Here is a 22,840-nt window from a genome sequence, read left to right as displayed (position 1 = left end):
GTTTCTGGCCGTCCCGGGAGCGGAGAAGTCCTCCTCGCCCCTCCGCCGCCGCAGCTGCGGATCCGGGCCGCTCGCTCCGGCCGCGCGGGCTCGGAAGGAGGCGCTGCCGACTTTCCGGCGAGTTGGCGAAGCGCGCACAGGATGGCTGGCCAGCCGCGTCCCTCCGGGCAACTTGGCGCGCGGGGGGAAAAGCGGCGCCCAACCGGGGGATGCGGCGCCCGGGTTTTCGGGTCGCTTTCGCCTTCTTTTCCCCTTCCTTCCTTCCTTTCTTTCTTTCTTTCTTTTCTCCTTTCAAGGCGGGCGAGACTTCTCCGGAGCCTCGGTGCCCTTTCCACATTGCATCATAAAACCAGGGTGGAGCCAGCCCGCCTGCTCCTCCTCCGCCTCCCCTGCTGCAAGTAACCCGAGCGAAGGGGCTTGCCTGGCTCTCCCAATCGCCGCCGCCGCCGCCGCTCCGGCGCGCGCTGCCCTTGGTGCGGGTCGGGGGCCGCGCTTGTCCCGGGAAAGTGCCCGAGAGGAGGCTCCTTTGGCCGGAGGCGGAGGCGGAAGAGAGCTCGGGCTCTCCTCGTCCGGTAAGGAACGAGGCTCCCGGCTGCGGGCGAGAGACTGAGCTGGGAAGGCGCCGGCTTCGGGGCTGCGCCGACGGAGTTTTGCCTTTGCCAGCCACGTTGTGGCCGCTGTGTTGCGACGACTGTCTGTTGGCGACGATTGCGCGTGTGGCACTGGATATTTGGGGCAAAAAGGATTCCCCAAACTTTTTCTTTCCCTTCGCCGCCTTTTCCGAAGGGTGGATAGCCAGAGCAGTGGTGGAGGTCGCAGAATTATGGTGCCTCTTTTTAGAAACCCCCCCCCCCCCAAGGGAGGTTCTTGGCATCAATGCAAGGGTGAAAAGTGCTTGGCTTCCGTGCACAATGCAGGGCCATCAACTGGCCTTAAATTATGTAAGGCACTTCTGAAGGTTACTGCTGCTTATTACTGTTTTGTAGGCGCTGCTTGCAGAAAGATATCCCAATCCTTTGGCAGCTGTTGCTTCCCTCTTCATGTGTTTTGATGATGGTATCCATGGGGGTGTACTCCGAGCATCATCTTACAAATCCCCCCCCCCCACACTTGTCTATTTGTTGAACATTACCTGCTTTGGCAGAGGGAAAACGTTGCTTCCTTTTGCGCCCTTGCATTGGTGTGTTGGTACAGTTGGTACAGCGACTGTTTTACATTAGCACAGTTTCCAAACTCATTTTATGAACCCCTTTCTTGGCGTCTTATTGGACCACTTAAACTTCTCATTCTACTAATCAAAAGTACCTTTGCAACTCATTATATTAGTTGTGATTTTGTTGTCCACTGTGGTGGATGCAAATGTTTTCTGAGCAAACGTCAGGCGTAAGTAATCTTTGTAAGCTTTAGCCTTGGGTTGGGTTCAGCAGTCATCTTATTTTTGTACTGTATTGGGATTTGAGGGTGGCAAGTGATGAAAATCCCATCTTGTACAGGGATGTGAAAAGCAAAGCATTCTTTCCCATTGTCATCAAAACCAGCGCTGCATTATGAGGACCATGGAGCCTGGCCTAGGGGCTTGTTGACCTTTTGATAATTCAGTCCTCCATCATCACATTGAGGAAAATAAGTGCAGCCTTTCCACAGGCCACAGTTTACAAACCTTTGCCATAGTTGATGTCGTTTCTATTTCCATTGTATGTGTTTCTCTTTCTTGCATACTGGGGCAAGTGACTTGCTGTAAGAGCAAGCTGCAGTAAAGAAGTGTAGTTGAGATCATAGGATCGTAGCATTGTAGTGGTTGAAGGGACCCCGAGGGTCATCTAGTCTAACCCCCTGCAATGCAGGAATCTCAACTAAGGTATCCCTGACAGATGGCCGTCCAGCCTCTGCTTAAATACCTCCAAGGTAGCATCTAGCCAAAGTGAAGGTCGCAAATCTACATATTACACTTGTGTAGATCATTTAGAAGCAGTTGTTTCTGAATCAACTATTAGGTTAAATGGGGCTTTCTCCACGAATGTGCACATAGTCTTAGGTTCCCCCTTACTAATTTCAGCAGAGCTTAACAAATGCTTAACTCCTTTCTTGCACAATATCATTAGGACTTGAAAATATTTTTCTGTGGTTGGATTGTCCTCTTATCTATCTTTCTGATGTTGAATCGTTGGCGGATTTGGAGCTTTACATGATGTTTTAAGGCATAATAATATCAGATTGCTGATGCAGCACTTGGAAGTGCTTGCCCATCCAGCTTCAGGATGGTCTGTTTCTTGATTGCTTAGGTTGGGAAATGTCAGCTGGTGTCTAACTGCAGCAGTGAGTAAAGACTGGTAGTACCAGTTTCCAAACTTTCTAACTTCAAGGAAGGTTTTCTGGTCTGCTATGGAATCCCCGAGTGTTGCAGAGGATTCTGGGAAGTAATCTAGGGATATCGTATTCATGGAGATCCGGTAGACATTGTTTAAACAGTTGATGCTACACTAGATGGTGTACAAACACCCCACAGATTCCCAGTTCCCTTAATTTCATACGGTAAGAGTGCCACTGAGAAGGAAGAAGGAACTTTGCGTAATTAAGAAAGTCTCTGAGGATCCCTTGTGCATCAGTGGTCCCAGTCCTGAAAAATGGGGAAATAGGCATCTGTGAAATCTTTAAAGCAGTTGGAGAAAAACATGTACTCCCCAAACTAGAGAGTCTCCTTCCAAAAGTGACAGGATTCCAAATTTTAGTTTTCCAAATTGCCGCAAACAGTTATTGAGAAACTCAATTGACTATAGTCTCCTTTTGGAAGATTCTTTTTTCAGCTTTTGGATGCTTGGAATTATGAGTGTTTATAAGATGTTCTAAAGGAAGAAGACAAAACAATTTAAACACAAAAGGAACCTCTGCCTTCATGGACTACATTCAAATGCATATCCCATTATAGCAAAGTACTGGCCGGCAGCTTCAATAGGATCCATGAATCTGGACTTGAGAATAGATGCCGTTTGCGTTCTGCTCCAGAACTTCTACTGAAGCAGAAAACCTGCATACACATATCTGAAAGGAATATTTTGTTAGTGTTTAGACATGCAGAGCCCTGTTCAAATACCTGCCTAGCCTACCTGCCTTCTAAAGGGAAAAGGTTTGGACCAACTATCATCATGACAGCAAGTATTCTAATGAAAGTGGCCTCAGATCAGGATGGTGTAACTTAGCAGTGCGCTGGAGATTACTACTAAGTCCTTTGCTGACAGCAGACTGTGAGTGAACTGGAAAAACTAATAACAAAAAGCAACTGTATTGTTGTACCATGGGGCGGGGGAAGTGATGGAAAAACTGGCCTCCCAGACATTAGACTGCAGCTCCCATTGTCCCTGACCGTTCGCCATGGGAGCTGGAGCTCTGACAACCTCTGAGGGGCTGCAGATTCCTTAGGCCTGGTTCATGTACAAGATATCTTGGTTTTTTCTGCTACACCCTTATTACACAGTGGTCTGTCTGATTCCTGCAGGACAGAAACCACTGTCCCTGACCTTAACTTATCATGGTTTGTTCAGAGTGAAACAAACCACAATTCCTGGTTCGCGTGCAATGCTAAACCAGGGTTTGTGGCTTCTTAGCTCCCAAATGGAGTGAGCAGGAGTGAAGCAAGTGTGATTTGATTTGTGCACATTAATCCATGTTGTATAGCATAACCTGGCATGTGAATGCGACCACGCTAATGGGGAACTGGATTTGCCACTTGCTCATGTTTATACCTTGATAAACAGATTTCTTGACGCAGATGGTGGCAACTGAATGGGAGTGTCTTATAAGAGAGGAAATGGTTGCAGTTCAAAGACAATGAGATATGGCTTATCTCCACATCTACATAAACAGCATAAAAACTGAGGATATCCGAATGACAGTAGTTTTGGTTAGGAAAAAGATGAATTTATTAGTTGCTTTTTGGAGTGACTTACAAAAAAATGAACATTGAAAGCAATGATAAAACAACGCAAAATACACAAGTAATATTTTAAATAAGGTTACCAGATTTTTTTCAATGAATATGGGGACAAAATCAATTTTGTATGGGGACTGATTTGTAAATCTGGGGACCGTCCCCGGGAAACGGGGACGTCTGGTAACCTTAATTTAAAAACGTGGGTGGCACTGTGGTCTAAACCACTGAGTCTAGGGCTTGCCAATCGGAAGGTCGGCGGTTCGATTCCCCATGACGGGGTAAGCTCACGTTGCGCAGTCCCAGCTCCTGCCCACCTAGCAGTTCGAAAGCACGTCAAAGTGCAAGTAGATAAATAGGTACTGCTCCAGTGGGAAGGTAAACGGTGTTTCCGTGTGCTGCTCTGGTTTCGCCAGAAGTGGCTTAGTCATGCTGGCCACATGACCTGGAAAAACTGTCTGCGGACGCCACAACCCCAGAGTCATTTGTGACTGGACTTAATTGTCAGGGGTCCTTTACCTTTACCAACTGTGCACGCCCTGTGAAAAGATTATTTCTTAGATTGTAATAAGCAAAAAGATATTATTTATTGGCTGTGATTTTTTAAATGTGTTTTTTCTCAAAGGGGAATCCAGAAGCTATCAGAATTGCTTCAGATTGAATAGATAGAGCAGTGCTTAATAAATCCCCTCCTTTCCTCCCAACTGCTTATGGTACTTTGGTACATATCTCGATCTCTATCTGTAGCTCAGAGCTTAACTGTGCAATTGTCAAAACCATAGTTCTATTCAGGAGAGAGTTCTAGGTTGAGTATTGAGGTCTTAAATGACAATGAGATGTCTAGCAGACAGGGAGCCTCTGGAATTCAGGCCTGGTGAGGTGAGCCTGCCCCACCCAATAGGCCCACAAGGTCAAGCCAGCCCCACCTGGCTTCCACCTGATGTTCTATATAGGATGTCAGCTGTGGGGCAGGTAAAGGTGGAGCTTGGGCAAAAGGACTCTGGAGGCACTGCCAATCCTGCTCCGCTCCCAAGTTGGGAATAGGGCCGGATTTAGGTTTGATGAGGACCTAAGCTACTGAAGGTGATGGGGCCCTTTTTATAGCAGGCGGGGGCCATTACTTACATCATAGGAGCCTACACAACACAAAACACTGTTGTTGTATGTAGGTTTTGTTTTATTTGGTTTTTTATCTTAAATTTTTGAAATGTACATCCAGTTTTTCCCCTTTAAATTTTTTGGGGGCCCCCAAGAGAGTGGGGCCCTAAGCTATGTTCAACCTAACATCAGCAGAATTGGGAAAGGCTGTCCAAAAGCTCTGCCCCTTGGAGCCCACCAGCCTTTTCCAGAAGGCTATTCTAGAGTCCTGTATTGAAAATGAAAGGAATCATTGCTGTGGCTCGGGGAAAGTATTTTGTGGCATTTCCCCCCCCCCTTCTCCCCACCCCCAGTAGCCTCTTCATCAACCTGTATAAGCGGTCCATCCTTTCTTTTACCCTCCCTCCCATATTTATGTTGTTATTTTAAGGGTAGAACTAAAAACAGTATTTGAAAACCCAAGATATCCGGTCAAGATGTCTTGCGTGTGTACTTGTTTTTAATATTGAATTTTTCCTCCTGGAATGAGAAAGTGACATATGTCAGCCTTTTGCTGCACAGCCTGTAGTTGAGATACTTAAGTACCTTGCTAAAAATAGTGCATCTATTTTAGACAAGTGCCCAGTTAGGAGAGGATAACTTGTGGCTCGCCAGCCTGTAATCTGAAGGCACAGGCTGGTATTAAACAGAATGGAAACAAACATTTTATTGTAATTATGCCTCTGCCGGTTTTAACAATTAGCTCTGATATAAATCAGGTCGCATCTCTTAGAAGTTGCTTTAGCTATCCAGGATTCCTATGCTGCCTCTTTTTAAAAGGGAGTCTTTTTGTATCAGCGCTTCAGTTCATACTTGCTTGCTTTCAGTTTTTAAAAGAAATCAATTTATAGTTTTACAATCTGTTCCCCAACCAATAACAAAAGAGGAATTAAAACAGAGCTAAACAGGGGTCCAGAAACAGTTCATGTAGAGGCAGGAAGCTCATAATGAAGATAAATCAATAGAGCAGAGCCTTGCCTCAGAGATATCTCTACAAGTCCCTCTACAGGTGAGCATATGTTCGAGGTGATCTTCTCACCTGCTTGGTTCTGTTGCATGTTGGAGGCCAAACAGTGGGGAACTCATCCAAACCAATCTTGTGTTTTCAGTAATGTGGAACTAAAAAAATGCTTTTTTTAAAAAAAAGTTTTCCATCAATTAATAAGAAAATAAATTGCATTCAAAAGTTATCAAAGGGCAGAGAGAATTTTGATGAAATTATTATGGTTGGTTGAGCTTCTTCTTCTTCTTCTTCTTCTTCTTCTTCTTCTTCTTCTTACCTTATTTTTAAGGTGACCAAGGGAGGTGTGATGGTGAATTTCCTTACTTTAATTCTGCAGATCATCTCACCAGTGGCCTGAACACTGCAGCCTTCCTGAGTCCTTGTGCTTCAATTTGAAGCCATGTGGAAAGTATCATGGGCTTTTTCAGATTGGGAAATATGGGCAGCCCAGAAAGGATGCACAAAGCTGGCGTAAAGTTTATTTGAAAGAAAAACTCTGCAATGTTCAGGAAAGCTCAAGTCCACACTCATCAAATTCTACAGAAATTCTTAAGTGCTCTGAGAATTAGGGAGAAAAACCAGAAGCCTATTTCACAAGGGAATAAAACACTTGAGAAATTGGGAGCACACATTTTGAGAGGGCACAAACGTTCAGTAGCATTATAAGTTTCTATTTTGTTCAGCAACAGTTGACAAAGTTGGTGCCAGGCGTGTTTTCTGGCACTGCCTCCCAAAATTAGAGTCGAGATAAGCCAATAGAATTGCAGCAAATAGACTCGATTGTGGTGTGTTTTTGCAGTGCCCACAACAGTTTCTGTAGTTCACTAATGTGCCCACGGGCCCAAAAAGGTTGGCAACCGCTGCACAACCATTTGATTGTTCTCTCTGGAATAAGTTCTGACTAGCTCAGAGTTGGCGGGAGATCTGATGCTCGGCTCAAAGAGGAATAAAGATATCTACTTATTTCTTAATGTTTGTGGTAACTGGTGGACTAATCTCATTCTCTCCTTGAATTAGGCGAGGAATGCTAGTGCCCAGCTGTAGCATCTTCAGTGTTCTATACTGAAGTACAAAACTTGTTATGTTTTGTTTATGGTGAAAGACAAATTTGAACATTAATTTGCCCTGATTTGGGTTACCATAGATTTGCCCCCAGGAATATGATTTATGTGAACCTGAACCAATTTAATATGAGAATAAGTTGAAGTGTCAATTGGTTCCAGATTTGGTGGCATGAACAAAATCTGTGTAGAAACACCAGGTGTGTGTGCGTTTGCAGCTCGTGCGATTGGAGAGATTGGAGATCAGGCTTGATATTTGATTTGTCAAATGGTACTCAAATTATCTGAAACATTCATTTTTATTAGAACACAGTACCTATATTAATTACAAAATCTACTCAGAAGCAATGATTCCTGTTCATCCCAGAAGCTCCATGTCAAATCACATGAAGGCTCTTCATTTTTCTTCCCACAGTAAATTATCTTGGGAGCTCAGTCCTGATTACCTAGTCAGTTGAGATCTGTATTCTGCCTCTTCATAGCAAAAGTTCTGGGACCTTCAGGGCTGCGAACCCTGAGCACGTGCAAAATACGCCTGGGCAATATATTGATATATCATCCAAAACCAGTTTGAAGTCTATACCATGATATCAACTTCATAATTTTTGACCTGGGAATATATTGTGAATCATGATCTGTGTGTGTGTCTGTGTGCGCGGTATGCAAAAATCACAATCTGAGAAAAACTGAAGCCAGCCTATTCTTCTATATTTCTTCATCCTTATTTCAGACATAGTGATATATCAGTAAGGTGATACCTCGGGTTACATACGCTTCAGGTTACATACGTTTCAGGTTACAGACCCAGAAATAGTGCTTCAGGTTAAGAACTTTGCTTCAGGATGAGAACAGAAATCGTGCTCCGGTGGCGCGGCAGCAGCAGGAGGCCCCATTAGCTAAAGTGGTGCTTCAGGTTAAGAACAGTTTCAGGTTAAGTACAGACCTCCGGAACAAATTAAGTACTTAACCTGAGGTACCACTGTATATTGCAGTGTTTAGCTGGTGATAAATCACTTTGCTGAAAACCAGCTATCTCTCAGTCCTAGTGCAAAATGTTGCCTTTGAAGCAAGTGACTGCATTTTCTGTGCCTTGCCCTCCGCTTGGCCTCGGTCTGTCTGTCTGTCTGTCTGTCTGTCTGTCTGTCTGTCTATCTGAGGTGTAAGTGCCCTGCACAAGTTTTCCTGCTGGGCCGATAAGTTAAGTGCTTGCAGACTGAATGAGAGATGTGTGGATGTTTGGAGCTTGTTGCCACATCAGCATGTCTGCAGGAAATCAACGCGCATGCCTCGCGAGTTCTGCATCCTGCAAAATGATGCCACCATCCTACATGTTTTTTGTATATATATCGTGCAGCTATATGGAGTAGCACTGTTTGCATTCTCAGCAGAAAGATTTTCCATCCCGCACCTGCATTGCATGACTAAGTCTCCCACCACTTCCTTAGGGTGACCTTGTCAGCATGTTAACACCAAACCCAGCTCTGTTGGAACATTTATTTCTTTTGAATTGGTTCCCTAATTCTGACAACTGGCTCAAGGGTAAAGGTTTGTATCCAGGGCATTTCTTACTCAGAGTAGACCCATTGTGGTTGATGGACTTGGCTAACTTAGGTTCATTGATTTCTGCTTGGGGTAGAACAACGCAATATTGTGACTGGTTGGCAACTCCAGCTAACGGTGATAAATACTTTGTGTGTTTCTTCCAGAGGTGTGTCCTCTTAAGATTTTCCTTCAGAAATGGGTCTAGTTACAGTCCATGTATGTTTTAAATTATGGTTGCGAACCATCTAGTTATAATTTCATTATTTTACCTTTCTTCGTAAACCACTTTGAGGTACCGTATTTTTCGCTCTATAAGACGCACCAGACCACAAGACGTTTAGTTTTTGGAGGAGGAAAACAAGAAAAAAAAATATTCTGAATCTCAGAAGCCAGAACACCAAGAGGGATCACTACGCAGTGAAAGCAGCAATCCCTCTTGTTGTTCTGGCTTCTGTGATAGCTGCGCAGCCTGCATTCGCTCCATAAGACGCACACACATTTCCCCTTATTTTTAGGAGGGAAAAAGTGAGTCATAGAGCAAAAAATACGGTATTTTCCTGCAATCCAGTGGGGCACGAAGTTTATGAAATAGTTAGGGAGAGTTAGGGCACCTGGCCTACCCAGCAGCGAAGCCAGGAGCTTTCTTGGCAGAGCGTAGCAGGGATGCCTGCTTCTGACCCTGCAGGGCTGTGGAGCAGAGGGACCTTTCTCCTGCCCTTGCCGCAAGAGAGCACCATGATTCATTGTAAAGATGGGTCACCCCTTGAGGGTGCTCCAGTTCCTTTCTGGCTAGATAGGCAGCCATCTTGGCAGGCTCCCCAGTGATGGCAGGGAGTGAGGATGGAGGTGGCCTAAGCTTCACTTTTAAAAACGAAGGACGAAACATTTCACGTGTTGGTGGTTGTCAGAACGCCTTGGGCTCCAGGCAGCGTTGCAGAGCCACGCGAAAGTGTTCCCTTGCCAGGAGCTGCCAGGGCTGGGGGCAGAAGCCCCCAGGCCTGTGTCCTGCTTCCATGTTTTTTAGTTCCACAAGGTTTAGGTCCAAGCTATCTGAAGGACTGTGTTCCCCTGTATGCACCTGCTCAGGTTTTAAGATCTTCAGGGGAGGTCCGTCTCTCGGTCCCCCCTCCCCGATCCACACTTGGTGGGGATGCAGGAGAGGTCCTTCTCGGAGGCTGCTCCCAGACTTTGGAACTCCCTCTCTAGAGAAGCCACACTGGCTCCTTCCTTGTCTCCTTGTTCCAACATGCTTTGGGGAACTGACTGCTTCGAATGAGGGAGCTGGTACCATGCTGTTTTTATTGTATTTATGTTTTTAATATATCTTTTATATTTATAGAGAGAGGAGCATAGAATAGTAGAATTGCAAGGGATCCACGAGGGTCATCTAGTCCAGTGTGGGGCTTGAACTCACGACCCTAAGATTAAGAGTCTCATGCTTTACCAAGGGAGCTACATGCAGTTTAATTATATTCATATTTACTTGTTTTACAGTTATTGTCGTTCTCCCGCCCCCCCCCCCCGCCCAATGTTTTTAACAGTTCCTGTTTTATCTGTGAACCGTCTTAAGTCAGGGGGAAAAGGTGGGATATAGATAGATAGATAGATAGATAGATAGATAGATAGAGGCACTGATTTTGCCCGTTGCGTCTATTACCTTGTTTACAGAAAGTAGCTTTTGTGCACACCACTCAGTAGCTGCTTTGAGGACAGAAGGTGGGGGCAGCACTGTTAGCTGCAGTCCCCTCTAGTGCTCCCCTTGGCTGTATCTTGGGACCCAGTGGGTGCTGTGCCTAGTTCTGCTGTGCTGGTGAAACTAAATAATAATAATAATAATAATAATAATAATAATAATAATAATAATAATAATTTATTATTTGTACCCCGCCCATCAAAACATAATTCAAAACCCTTTTGAATTATGGTGCTGGAGGAGACTCTTGAGAGTCCCATGGACTGCAAGAAGATCAAACCTCTCCATTCTGAAGGAAACCAGCCCTGAGTGCTCACTGGAAGGACAGATCGTGAAGCTGAGGCTCCAGTACTTTGGCCACCTCATGAGGAGAGAAGACTCCCTGGAAAAGACCCTAATGTTGGGAAAGATGGAGGGCACAAGGAGAAGGGGATGACAGAGGACGAGATGGTGGGACAGTGTTGTTGAAGTTACAAACATGAGTCTGACCGAACTGCGGGAGGCAGTGGAAAACAGGAGTGCCTGGCGTGCTCTGGTCCAGGGGGTCACGAAGAGTCGGACACGACTAAATGACTAAACAACAACAACAACCCCGCCCATCTGGCTGGGTTTCCCCAGGCACTCTGGGCAGCTTCCAACAAAGATTAAAAATACATTAAAATGTCACATATTAAAAACTTCCCAGAACAGGGCTGCCTTCAGATGTCTTCTGAATGTCAGGTAGTTGTTTATCTCTTTGAAATCTGATGGGAGGGCATTCCACAGGGCGGGCGCCACCACTGAGAAGGCCCTCTGCCTGGTTCCCTGTAGCTTTGCTTCTCGCAATGAGGGAACTGCCAGAAGGCTTTTGGCGCTGGACCTCAGTGTCCGGGCAAAACGATGGGGGTGGAGATGCTCCTTCAGGTGTACTGGGCCGAGGCCATTTAGGGCATTAAAGGTCAGCACCAAAACTTTGAATTGTGCTCGGAAACGTACTGGAAGCCAATGTAGGTCTTTCAAGACCGGTGTTATATGGTCTCGGCGGCCGCCCCCAGTCACCAGTCTAGCTGCCGCATTCTGGATTAGTTGTAGTTTGAAGGTGGGGTCACCTTCAAAGGTAGCCCCACGTAGAGCGCATTGCAGTAGTTCAAGCGGGAGATAACTAGAGCATGTACCACGAAGGAGTTGTGGGCCTGATTGGCGCTTCGGCAGTGGGAGACAGGGAAGGTTGAGTTCTGCTGCATCAAAGGCCCAGCAACCAGTGGCCAACCAGATGCCCACAGAAAGCCCACGTGGCCCTCCTGCTATTGTTCCCCAGCACCTGGTTTTCAGAAGTCTGCTGCCTCTGATGCTGGAGGTTGCCTGCAGTTGTCATAACTACAAGCAAGCCATGATGGTCCTCTGTCATCCATTGATACATCTAGGTCTCTTGGAAAGCAGTCCATTTTGGTGACCATCTCTGTATCTTTGTGAGAATGAATTCCATGGTTCTGTGTATATTCCACCATTTGCTTTCAGTGGATGACTCCAGGTCCTAGTATTACGAAAGAGGAACAAACTTATCTGTATGCACTTTCTCCACAACATGCATTATTGTATACATTTCTCACTGGTGCTAGAAACTGGGGCTGGATTCTAGACACATCAAAGAAGCATTTCAGTTTAGAGCAATGTAAGTTTAAACAGGGAAAACAGCTAGAGAGAAATGGGACTCCACTTCGCCATCTGGTGGCACAATGTTGTATCGCACATACGGTGCATATAAATCACTTTTTTTTAACCAGTCTAGCTGAGTCCCAAAATAGAAAAGCTAGGAACCAATTTGCTCCTGGGACCTGGGTTTTGGGCGCTAAAACAAGTGTCTAGTTGCCATTGGGGTGTGTGCAGGCTCGGCAACACTTTTTATATATTATTTTGATAAGCATGAAGTAATACACAATTCTCATAAGTGACACATTGTTAATATCACATTTTTAACAGAAGTTGTTAATACAGTGGTACCTTGGGTTGCTGACGCTTCAGGTTACAGACTTCGCCAACCCAGAAATAGTACCTCAGGTTAAGAACTTTGCATCAGGACGAGGACAGAAATTGTGCGGTGGCGGCGGGAGGCCCCATTAGCTAAAGTGGTGCTTCAGGTTAAGAACAGTTTCAGGTTAAGAACAGACCTCCAGAACGAATTAAGTTCTTAACCCGAGGTACCACTGTACATGTTTAATTTGGTGTTTATAATAAAAATATTGGTTCCATACTTCAGTTTTCAAAACACTCTACTCTTTATTGTCAAACTCCTCAACATATTGTCTATCTTTTTCAGCCGGGGGCCGGTCCACTGTCCCTCAGACCTTGTGGGGGACCGGACTATATTTTGAAGAAAAAAAATGAACGAATTCCTATGCATTTTAAATAAAAGGACACTTTCTACTCATGCAAAAACACGCTGATTCCCAGACCATTGGTGGGCTGGATCTAGTCCCCTGGCCTTAGTTTGCCTACCCATGCCTTAGCATATACTTCGAGGCTTCAAAGCACATAACATTTCAGTAATCCTTGAATGTCAGCCAAGCACCAAAAATGGCACCCAGACTTTTTGAGGTGCTCGCAAGTGGAGAATCTTTAGGCTCAAAATGCCCCTGGCGCCCTGCTAATTTGAAACCCTGTCCCTCACCATAGCTAATGATGAACCCTAGCAGGGACCACAGCGTTATTTCTTTCGCCATTAAATTACATGGAGCAGTAATTAATTTATTTTGAGCAGTAAGGTTTAGACAAGTAGTGTAGCTGTTGCAGTCAAGTGATTTTTCCGGGGGGAGGGTGCCGATGCAGTCCCTTGCCAGGGGCGCATGGGACCCCAAGTGTTCCTCTCTCTGTGTTGCACGCCTGCTCTCCTTCCAGCAGAACTCTTGGCCCTGGATATGAGGAGCTGCCTTGCAGTGAGTTGAGAGCATTGGTGGAACAGCCAAGTACGGCCTTCTTTGGCAGCAACAACACTCCAGAGTCTTGAGCACAGGCTGTTCTGCAACTTGAGATCTTTAACAGGAAACGTCAGGGATTGAACCTGGGATTTTCTGTTGACAAAACTTGTGCTTTATCGTTGCACCATGGGCCTTTCCCTCAACCACGCATGGCAAATGGCCTTGCCTTCTCCACAGTCACTGGGAAATATCTGCTACTTTCTCCCCCTTTTGGCCAGTGACATGGGGTGGTTTATCTGCAGCCCGAAATAGATCTGATCCAGCATGTTTGACATAATGACTCGTCAAAGTTTTGTTTACTAAACACGAGCCATTACTTGCTGTATAAATATCTCAGAAGTTTTCTGGTAGCCCAAAGTAGGAGGAATGAAACATTTGGTAAAGGGGAAACACTCAAAATGTACTTAGCAGGGTTTAAATGTTTATATTCAAATTCAAAGCTGTACTTGGAAATTATTTTTATTGACTTACCTGTATTGACATACAGTGTAAGTCTACAATAGAGTTGCATATGCAATAACAGACAGATCTCTGCTCCTAGGAATTTTTGATCTGTAGTTGTCGATCAGGGAAGCGTAGTGAAGGAGGGAAAGGCATGCCTAGCAAAGGGACTTAAATTTGGTTATCATTGGAAATGGGAATTAAGCACTGAAAAAGGAGTGGAGAGACTTGAAATGCATTCACATGCTCAGTAGCATATAATTCCTTTACACTTAAGGAATTATGGGTAATGAAGGTTTTGCAAATGTGTAGCATGCTACTTTTAGCACACCTGAAGAGCAGTGTACATAAAAAATTATATGTGCTTCCAAGGGATAGTCACCAGAAAACTTAATAACCACGTTGCATTCTCTAGTATTCATCCTCGTAGTACAATCTGAGTACTATTGTGTTCTGATTTGTATGAAAGCAATCTATTTCTGAATTTTCTCAGAAAAATAATAATAATAGTGGAAAGATTTCCAGCACACATCGCTTTGTGTTGGACGGGGGAAGGCATTAGAAGAACAGTATTATCTGACATTTGACCATACCTCTTGGTCAGCATTCGAAATTCCCCCGTCGCCATTGGCTCTCTGCCACACGGGAGCGCCCCCTGGCGACCAAGTCAAGATTTCCAGTCATGTGGTTTGCGACCAAAATCTCCTTTCCGTGGCCAGGAGAGGGGGTGGGCAACCTCTTGATGTGCTGAGTCAGAGGGAACATTTTTCATTGTTGTACAATTTGCATAAGTAAGCAAACTCTGAAGAAGGGGTAGGGGGCACTGGGCAGAAAGGGAGATCTGGCTGATTTTCACCCCTCCCCTTAAATCTCACACTTTGCAGATAGAAACACATTGTGGTTTGCAAACAAATAAGATTGCTTCTCTCTTGCAGGGTGGGGTTGGGGATCAGGAAGAGATCCGGCTGATTTTCACCCCTTTCCTTCAGTTTTTCTGTGAGACGCGTTGAGGTTTGCAAACAAACACAAGCTGCAAACTGTTAAATCAATTTATTGCTTGTGGAGCTTCTTCTCAAAAGTAAAATGGCTCTGGCAGCAAAGAAGTTCCACTTTTTTTGCTTTGCCTCTCATTTCTTTTCATAATAATATGCTTTCTGGCTTGCTTGGAAGAATAAAGGTTTGTCCCCTTTATTTGGATTTTGCTGTATCGTTTTTTCTAGGAATGGAGGTTGAGTGAGTGAGATGTGCTGGATGTGTGTGGTCTGTTTTTTCAACCCAGTCTGCAGCACGAGACACAGCATCTTTCTAGACCTTCTTGGAGATGAGTTAGCAAAGTCTGCTGATGACACCAAATTGTTCAGGGTAGTTTTTAACTAAAAGAGGGTATGAGGCACTCCAAAAGGCTCTCTCCAAACTGAGTGAATGAGCCGGACAAACGCCGGCTCCCTCGGCCTGAAAGCGAGATGAGCGCTGCACCCCATAGTCGCCTTTTACTGGACTTAACCTTTACCCTTAGTGGTTAGAGTGTCTGTAGGACTAGAGCCTTGGGAGACCAGGGTTCAAATCCCGACTCAGCCATAAAGTTCATTGGGTGCTATTGTCCTATACATACCTAAATTTAAGTCCCATTGTGCTCTCTGTATGACGTGTTTTGCTATGGCTGGCTCAAACTCTCCAAATTGCAAACAACAACAACAACAACCCCCCCCCCCCCAAATAAGTTGTTCACAAATTTATAAAGATACAGGTTTTGGCAAACTACCCCTCTAATTGGGTACAAGAGGTTTTTAGTTTTGCTAGAATGAAACTGCAGTCACATCTCTTATAGACTGCTTTTCCACTTGATTGCTTCTGTATTTTAAAAGAGTTTCTGTTTTGCACACAACATTTATTCCATCTTCAGCTAGAACCCCCACCTTGTTTTAATTTGCTTTGTAATCTTGTTTTTAAAAACTGCGCCTAGACATATAGTTGTGGCCACCATAATTTAGGTTTAAGGTGCCATTTGGCTCCTTGCTTTTATATCTCTCTTTCTAACGCTGCTCTTTGTGTTGGCCTTGAGACGGGGAGAGCAGGATCTCCTCATCGCCTGGCTCAGGGTACCAAGCGGTAGTAATCATATTGTGGCAGTGATGTAATGAGAGAAGCTTGCCAAGTCTAAACAATTTCAAGAATCCCCAGATGTAAACACTGTGCCGTCAAAGATAGTTCAACAGAAATTCCAAGCAAATCGTACTTTGGCACGTCTGGAACCCTCAAGAATATTTTTGCAAGGCGAAGAAATCACTGGGGCTGTTTCACTAAAAGGCTTTTGATCCTATAGATAGGCAAAGTGAACCTTTGGTTGTATGCAGGAATCTTGGGTGTGGTTTTGGCTCTGAATTTAGGGGTGCAAAGTTAATGAAGTTAATTAAGTCTGTGTGCTTTAATCAGCAGATTAATTGGCTAAAGTATTAGTTTGAGGGGAATGAGTGTTGGTGGCGCTGGGGTGCAAGGCCACACTTTATCCCTTGAGATTATTTTAGCCTTTGCCTCCTTACTTCAGTGGGAAAGGAAAAAGGAAAATGTTAAAGACCATTGCAGAGTCTGCGAGGGTTTGATGAACTGGGATTTTTAACATCCTTCCGAATACAGTAGTGCAAACCTGTTGTGCTGCAGGCCTTGGTGAATAAATTCCTGCTCACCTGTCCCTGAACTTCAGCAGGACAATGCTATAGCACAGTTGCCTTCTTGTACCGAATGTTGTGGGTTAGGGACAGGTATTCAGGAAGGTATTCATCTGGGATTCATCCATAAAGAAGGTATTCATCCATAAAGAAGGCTGATCGCCGAAGAATTGATGCTTTTGAATTATGGTGCTGGAGGAGACTCTTGAGAGTCCCATGGACTGCAAGAAGATCAAACCTATCCATTCTTAAGGAAATCAGCTCACTGGAAGGACAGATCCTGAAACTGAGGCTCCAATACTTTGGCCACCTCATGAGAAGAGAAGACTCCCTGGAAAAGACCCTCATGTTGGGAAAGATGCACAAGGAGAAGGGGGCGACAGAGGATGAGATGGTTGGAAAGTGTTCTTGAAGCTACTAGCATGTTCTCGAAGCTACTACTCCCAAACTGTGGGAGACAGTGGAAGACAGAAGTGCCTGGTGTGCTCTGGTCCATGGGGTCACGAAGAGTCGGACACGACTAAACAACTAAACAACAACAGCATTCATCTGGCACCAAATTTGAATGGTACAATGCAGGAAGGGAAGGCAGTTTGAGGCCACCAGTATATTGGTAAATTGTCTGAAACTGTGTTGAAATTGTCTGTGTTGGGGTTCAGATGGCAATGCCAGTTTCAGACAATTTGAGCTGATGATACGTCATGCCAGCTCAAAAGGCCTGCAGATGGCAAAGCTGCAGGCAGGCAGACGGAGTCTGAGAAGGTTCTGGCACCTTCTCAGGCTCCTTCTGCCTGCCTGTACCTTTGAGGGATTCCCCATACCTCCTGCTCACATGAGCTGGAGCGATATGGGGGCTCATTCAGCTGAGGTGCAGGAGGCTTCTCTTAAACAATTCTCCCCCCCACCAACATTTCCTCTGGAAGAAGTGCGCTCTGTTTTTGGCTCCTGGGGGAGGTGAGCACGCTAAGTCCTTGTCAGGCTGTCTTAGATTGTCCTTTCTCTCTTTATTAGTTTGTGAAATTAAGACTTTTGCATACCTGGGGAGTTCCTATCTGTGGTTGGCTATGCTGTGGGAAATTGATCAGGTTCAATATTAGAATAAGTGGGGACCTGTAACAAAATGCCCATGGGTGCAGACCAATGTAAGTCAACAGCATGAAAGGAGAAGAGAAGGAGCCAACTCTCGCTCTGTTTACAGAATCTTCCCTGCAGATTTACCTGGAGGCAACTCCTACACATGGTTGGCAAATGGCTATTTAAAAGTCTGCATTGGGCAACTGAAACAAGAGTTCTAGCAACTGCCTTTATAATCACTATATAGTAATCACTATGTTATAGTCACTATACAGAGGTCAGTTTCAGACATTGAGAATTACAGTTGCGGTGTGTGTGTGTTTGCATGTCACCTTGCACAGTTACTGCTCGAGAAGAAAATGGCAGGATGGTTCTGTTGCACTCACAGGCCATCCCAAACTAGCATAGGCTCAGGGTTACATGTGTGTGCTACTCCCATGGTGCTAAGGAAGGTCTGCCACTTGTTTTCATGTCCGCTCATCATACGCCTGCCTGATGGGTTTGTTACTGAAGCTACAGAAGATGTATGTTGGTCACAGTCAGAGGTCCTTGGCTTGTGCTGTAGACATAAGCCACGGTGGGTCTCTCCAGGCTTAGGTCCCTTCAGCAAACTCTGGGGCCTGTTTTGCCCACAACTTTTCTGCTTTATTCTGTACTCATTATTTGGGTTGGTAGAAGTTTTTGCTCAAAGGAAGGTGAGGCACGTCTCCCCCCCCCCCCCAAGTTCATTGTGGGTTCTCTGTTGCATCATATTGTGCATCATATTTAATCTGCAGGAACCATGAATGACGTGCAAATTAGATATCCAGAGCCTTTCTAGGCCACTGTGAGTGCTATTTAAAGGAACAGCCTCTACTTGCTAAGTGCCTTCAATTGTAAAAAAAAAAATCTACAGCAATTGGTGATTTATGGCCGGCTTATTGTTTTCAAAACTTATTCACCCTTAGAAACTGCCTTGACTAAATTTTCATTCTGTTGCTTGGTCATGATTTCCATTTGAAGAGTTCAGTGCCTCTTTTTTTTTTTTTAAGGAAAAGCACAACCCTGATTAATGGAATTGTCACCTTTCAATCTTGGGGTACAAAATTTGACGACAGTCCTGCGTTGTGGATTAGTCAATAGTGATATATGAGCTCTTTCTTGGTAATATTCTGTCAGTGTGGTAACTGAGAACTGTTGCTGCAACCGGGTCCCACATTATTTCCCAACTATTATGCCTCCCCCGCCAAACCCTTTCCCCAGTTCTCATAGATGCCCTACATCCCCTCACCTTTGGCAATACAGTGGTGTCTTTTTGGCCACGTGTCTCCCTTTGAGTGTCAGGGACGCGGGTGGCACTGTGGTCTAAACCACTTAGCCTAGGGCTCGCTGATCAGAAGGTCGGCGGTTCAAATTCCCGCAACGGGGTGAGCTCCCATTGCTCGGTCCCTGCTCCTGCCAACCTAGCAGTTCAAAAGCACACCAGTGCAAGTAGATAAATGGGTACCGCTCTGGAGGAAGGTAAACAGCGTTTCCATGCGCTGCCCTGGTTCACCAGAAGCGGCTTAGTCATGCTGGCCACATGACCCGGAAGCTGTCTGCGGACAAACGCTGGCTCCCTCGGCCTATAAAGCAAGATGAGCGCTGCAACCCTAGAGTCGTCCACGACTGGACCTAACGGTCAGGGGTACCTTTACCTTTACTTCCTTTTGAGTAGTCCTGATGGAGGCACATTGGGCAGTTTCAACTTGGAATCCGATTGTGTCTCTCCCACGCTGCTCTCCTCCTTGCCAGATCCATGCTACGTAACTGGAGAGCAAGACCTGGATGATGCTTCCTTTAGTAAATCTGCCTCTAGGACTAGGCATCGCCCCTTGGCTTTTTTGTCTGAAGGACAACCATATTTTTAGTCTTAACACATTCATGCAGAAAAGCCCTTATCTTGTGGGGGAGACCCTCACTTTAGCATAGAGGTGGGAATTCTGTCATCTTTCCCACGGAAATGATCACAGTTTATTTTGGTGCCTGTCCGATTCAGGACACTTGGCTAGGAAAGGTCAGGAGGCAGATTCACGGAACAAACATCCCTGTTGTTGTTTTTTTTTACAGTGGCATAACTGTCACGGCTTTCTTCAAAGCATTCTGGGAATCGTAGTTGCTGATAATTCACTTTAATCCCCAGAACCTTTTCATTCTGCAGTGTAAATAGGCCCAGTTCATCTCTCTCTCTCTCTCTCTCTCTCTCTCTTGAAAGATTAGTAAAGTACCTTTTGGGGAATTTCCATTGTGTTTTATCTTTTTGAGATAATTTAAGTGTAGTAATGCTGAAGGACATGATGTGTTATCTTCAACGCAACAGAACTAAATAAGGCCACACAACATAAATGCCAAATTATGGGCGTGAGTCTCTGGCTGTGTTGTTTGAGAAGGATAGAAGTTGCAGACAGGAATAGCGCATATGAATGGTCATATTCATTTTCTCATATCCAAGGCAAAATGATGGTAGGCAGGTCCCTGGCTTAGATTTTTAGGAATACCCAAGGCCAGATTTGGAGATGAAACTAAATAAAGCAATCTGTATGAAAGCAGCCACAGCTGGCATTGGAAACCTTAAATATGGGCAAGGGCCACTGTCAGGGAACTGCCATCGGAGCCAGAGGCGGAGGGAAGGCTCCAGAGGGATGCCGGAGAGGGTCCCAGCAGGCAGAGAGGCAGCCCATCTGCTGGGGAAGGAAATCAGCGTAACACCAGTGGAGAAGGGGGGCAGATGGGGGAATCGGAGAGGAGGCTCCAGGACTCTTCACCGGAGACCAGCGGGGAGAGCACGGGTCCTCCGCTGCCCACACCCTCCCTGCGCAGAAGACTTCCGCGCAGGGAGAGTAGGAGGAGGCTTGGCGTCAAAGAACTTCTTTGCTGGAAGAAGTTCAAGAAATGCCCACTGACGGATTCTGCCAGCGACTGAAACAGCCACGAAGTGAAGGGCTGTGCAGACAGAAAGGGTTCAACCAGGTAACCTAGCCAGGAGTGGCGGCAACTTACGCACGAGCAACCCCTAGAACCATTACAGCCACCATAGCTAGGGTGCGGAAAGTTGCAGGTTCAATCCCAGGTGGCCTTTCCAAGCAGCCCTGGGAGAGACGCGTGCCTGAAACCGTGGAGAACCATTACCTGCCTGAGCAGACAGTACTGAGCTGGGTGGACCAATGGCCTGACTCTGCGCGGCTGCTTCCTGTCTTGCCAATTTCCTGACACTTCCTCTGAGAAGGTTGCCCTGTGACAATGCACTCTTGCAATTGCACAATGTGGGCATAGCATCGTGCTCTGTTGGAATGTACTAGCATTATCTTTTGTTGTGCATTTTTATTTCTTTATTATGTCTATCTCCCGGCTTTTCCTTGGAGGAGCTCAGTATGATCTCATAGGTTAGTCATTTCCATTTCGTTTCAAGAATTGGAAGAGGCCAGAGCTGCAAGAGGTTGGGCCGAAAGGGAGCACGGGCGGACGCGTCTTGACTTTCCCGTGGTCATTGCAAACCGGCGGATAGAGCCAAGGCCTCGCCTTGTGACCGAATGGTGGACTTGGACCAGGAAGCGTGTGATAGAACAATGAGATGGGTTACTGAAGGAATAGACTAGGTTCTGTTTGAACTTGGGTTAATCGTTGCCTGATTTCTGTAATTTTAGAATGCTGTATGAGGCGTTAATGTTCATTTCCCCAGGCATATTCCCCTCTGGAAGCTGAAGCGTTCATCCACCAGATCTGTAGCCTCTGCCAGAGAAAGTGGTCTCTGACTGACGATGTCAGTGACCTCCAGCTCCTGTCCTTAGATCTGACTTGGAACCAAGTGGCACTGATGGATCAGTGTCAGGAGGGTCTTGCTGATGACACTACCTTGGGTCAAGCAACCCTGAACCTTGCAGGCCCCAGTTCAGTTGTGTCTTCAAATAGATAGAGGTTTGGAGAGTAGATGGTTGTCACATGGCACAGCTGCTTCCCAAGGATTCCTCCTGCCAGATCCTATCCGAAGGGACCAGTTGTTCTGAGCACTTTTGCACCAGAGGACCCTGTCCAACTGCGATCCTGCACAGCTCACCTTGGAAGAGGAAAAGAATTGTCAGCAGCAGCCTGTCCTGTGCATGCATGGTAGAAAGGCCTGGCATGTGCTCTCCTGCCTCTTCCCGACATTTTACTACCACTTATTTTGATCTCTCCCATGTTTTTCAAATGTATTTATTTATTCATTTTTCAGTTGCCTGCATAAGGTCGCGTAAGAAAAGTGAGGGTAACTTGTGGGCTTAATGCAGGCACAGGCAAACTTGGCCCTCCAGATGTTTTGGGACTACAACTCCCATGATCCCTAGCTAGCAGGGCCAGTGGTCAGGGATGATGGGAATTGTAGTCTCAAAAAACATCTGGAGGGCCGAGTTTGCCTATGCCTGGTCGACACTGACGGGCAGAGGTTCTCTGGGGTTTCAGTCAGGCACCTCCTGCTAGTCCTGGCTGGAGATCCTGGCGCTTTAGCCTTTGCCCTTCTGCATGCAGAAAGCAGATAGCCTACCACTGAGCTGCAGGCCTTGAAGCCATGGCCATTTTCTGCAGCCCCATTGCCTAAGATCCTTTGACTGCAGATGCAAAAGAATTGTAGCTGGCACATTCTGAATGCAAATCCTGTGCTGTGCCACTGAGTTATGGCTCTTGTCTCCTTTGACTGTTCCTTGCTTGAGTTTGTGAGGAGATGGGTGCTTAGGAACAGACTGTGCTGGAGGAGAGATCCCCTGAAAACGGTAGTTCTCTCAGTTATTTGTTGTCAGAGGCTACAGGCCTCTTGTCTAGACCTTGAGATGAAGGCATTGGCTCCCCTTTTTAACTGTGTCAGCTTAACCAGAAGAATGGGTTGCAAGTACAGTATTTCAGAGCACATGCTGCCTTCTGGAACATTTTCTTCTGAAACTGCAAGTTCAGGTGGCCTATGAAAGGGCGTTCTTTGCATATTCTTATTGTTTTAGTGGGAATACACATATGTGATGCAGTGGAGCTGGCACTGAAGATGGAATTTCATCTCTTCCTCTAATGTTTTGGCACTCTTACCATTGCATGAATGGGGATACTTTCAGAAATAGTCCTCATTGCATGTACAGTGGTACCTCGGGTTGCATACGCTTCAGGTTACATACGCTTCAGGTTACAGACTCTGCTAACCCAGAAATAGTGCTTCAAGTTAAGAACTTTGCTTCAGGATGAGAACAGAAATCGTGCTCCGGTGGCGCAGCAGCAGCAGGAGCCCCCATTAGCTAAAGTGGTGCTTCAGGCTAAGAACAGTTTCAGGTTAAGTACAGACCTCCGGAACGAATTAAGTACTTAACCC

At 45.7% G+C, this 22,840-nt stretch overlaps 2 protein-coding genes across 25 annotated transcripts in view; both read left to right on the top strand.

Moving 5' to 3' along the window:
- COBL (cordon-bleu WH2 repeat protein) overlaps positions 1-22,840 on the top strand; it is a 1,088,462-nt gene that overhangs the window by 115,787 nt on the left and 949,835 nt on the right. The gene's annotated exons all lie outside the window — the stretch shown is intronic.
- Positions 1-22,840, top strand: part of GRB10 (growth factor receptor bound protein 10) — an 85,630-nt gene that overhangs the window by 672 nt on the left and 62,118 nt on the right. For 3 of the 24 annotated variants that reach the window (XR_014557464.1, XR_014557465.1, XM_083709437.1), the window contains exon 1: positions 424-572. The exons of 16 other annotated variants lie outside the window; for them this stretch is intronic. The gene's annotated coding sequence lies outside the window, so the exon portion shown is untranslated. Of the gene's footprint in view, positions 1-387; positions 573-22,840 lie in introns of those variants that run through there. 5 more of the 24 variants (XR_014557462.1, XR_014557463.1, XR_014557460.1 and 2 more) reach the window with 4 other exon arrangements.

The sequence above is a fragment of the Podarcis gaigeae genome (assembly GCF_964106915.1).
Source record: "Podarcis gaigeae genome assembly, chromosome: 13".
NCBI classification, from domain to species: Eukaryota; Metazoa; Chordata; class Lepidosauria; order Squamata; family Lacertidae; genus Podarcis; species Podarcis gaigeae.
This window is presented reverse-complemented; position numbering and strand designations above follow the sequence as displayed.